Raw genomic sequence first — 2,510 nt, forward strand, 5'->3', positions numbered from 1 at the left:
CTGGAGGAGCTGTGCACCATTTTCGACTCGCTTGAAGTTGGTCTCCCATAGCACGGGCTTGCAAGAGCGATGGTGGAACGCTTCTCCTTTGGACCCGCCATGGCAAAGAGAATTGTGAGTGGCAGTGCGTCTGGCCGACCAGATACCAGAAAATCCAACGTTCTTGATCTCCCTCTGGAGTGTGGTTATGGCGAAGGTAGTATAAGCAACGACAATATGTTGTACGCAAAATATACGCTGCACAACTGTGTGGGTAGGGGATGCTATGAGGTAGAACTGGCGGGTGAAATGGGGTTGTACCCCGTTGGTATGGGTTTCTACCTGGACGACATGGAAGTAGCACTGAGATTGAGAAAGGAAGATATAGCAGCAAGGTAGAGCCACATAAATCAATCCGTCACCACAGTTTTGTTATTTGGATGAAAGCTTAAAAAATTAATGCATGCAATTGTTAGGATTCTCAAAATGATTTGCAGGGTTGAACTGATACGCGTGTTTTTGTATTTAGAGAAGCATTATGATAAGTGTTTTGTTTTTGTGTGTGGTTAAGACTGCATAAAGAAAACAAGATGTAAATGAGGTTGTGATGAACCAGTGTGTTTTTTAATTCCTAATTATCATGTTTTCTGAGCAATAATGTAGGTGTTGTGATCGTTATTCTTATCTAGGGTTGTCGTTAATAAGAGTCGTTGTTGGTAATGGTGTGATGAGATTGAGAGTCCCTGGTCCAGTGAATTCAACATATAGCATGTGTGCCAAAGTGTGGGATTAAGTAGGTGTTGTGATCGTTATACTTATCTAGGGTTGCCTTTCATAATAGTAGTTGTTTGTAATGGTGTGAGGAGATTGGGATTGCTTAGTCTAGTGAATTCAACATATAGCATGTGTGCCAAAGTGTGGGCTTGTTAAATTCTAGACATCGATGGCTCCATCCATATCATAATGTCAGAGCATGAGTAGACAGAGCATGAGTAGACTTATTTCTGCTGGGAGGATATAAGATAGTTTTATGTAAAAATATGGTTATTGATTTTGTTATTGTGAGATTTGTGTAGTTTTTTATTTTATTTGTAAAAGTGTAGAATTAATTGATGAAGAGAGGAATGTAGTTAAATTAGTCTTTCTATACCTTCTTTCGTGTGGAAAGAAGGTTTTTTGGTGCTGAGAGAACATATAGCTAATTTGATTGTGGGAGTCTCTTATAGTCGTATAGCTAATCTGATCGTGGGAGTGTGTTATAAGCTCATTAGTCGTATAGCTAATTTGATTGTGGGAGTGTGTTATAGGTTGATGAGAGTCTTGTTGTGCTTCTAGGTTCAAGAGCATTAGTTAGAGGTTATGCTATGAGATTTATGTGTGTAAAACGGTCAGTTGCATAATGCTATGAGATTTATGTGTGTAAAAAGGTCACTTGCATAATTCATTGCTGGATATAGTCAAGTATGGAGATTCTCCTTCCGGAGATCGAGAAATGTGAACTATACAAAGTTAATAAAAAATGGTTATTAAATGAGTTGAATGGGAAGCTCGAAGATTGTGGTGGTGAAAAGAGCATTGTCTTAGAGACTTCAGAGTGAGGATAAGTGTCAAGGAAGACCACTCAAACAAATGTGACTATATGTGAACTATTTTTTGTGTTTTCTGTATTAATATTTGTAATTATGTAATGTAAGCATTAAATGGGGACTTGAAATAATAATTACATCAGTAAATAGGTAAGATTAGTTTTTTGGTTGTTGAATTTTGTTGAGAGATTTTATCAACAAGCAATTCCTTGTTTGGAATCTCTTAGATCTCATGAGCACTATTTATGTGGCTTATAATTTGGTGGAATCTCTTGGATCTCAAGAGCACTATTTATGTGGCATATAATTTGGTGAAATTTGTTGGATCTCATGAGCACTATTTATGTTGCTTATGATTTGGTTTTGTGAGGTAATATACAAATTGTTTTTTGAGTGAATCTATCCATAATATTTGCTCTTCCAATTTCATTTGATTTGTGATTAAGGAGTGTGTTTTTTATTTGTCATTGCATCTATAGGTTCTCGTCACTTTAAAATGGGGAGACCTTAGAGTATGGAAATGATACTTTAAATTAATTAATGATAATAAATATAATCTAAATTTAATTAGAAAATGTAATTAATTTAAAAATAATAAAAAAAACAAATTTATTTTATTAAATTTATTATATTGTAATTCTGTTTTTACTTATTTTTTGTAATCTTGGTGAGACTTCATTCCACCATCCTCGCTGAGCTACCGGTGGAAGTAATTATGTTTTTATTAATAAAATTATAAATAACTTTTTAAATAAAAAAATCATAATATTCAAATTGCAATAAAATTATTATAATTTGATATTTTGAACATATAATTAAAACTAGCATTTGCACCAGATGTTGCAAAGGAAACTCCGTAAAGCATAAATTGAGGAAAAATTGTAACATGGGAATGGGAAAATCTAAATAAGATGTAGAGATGTAGTAGAAATGAAATTCTAAAGC

This window comes from Pinus tabuliformis, chromosome 2_2 (genome assembly GCF_031772625.1).
Source record: "Pinus tabuliformis cultivar Carrire ecotype Pingquan chromosome 2_2, CPIR1, whole genome shotgun sequence".
NCBI lineage: Eukaryota > Viridiplantae > Streptophyta > Pinopsida > Pinales > Pinaceae > Pinus > Pinus tabuliformis.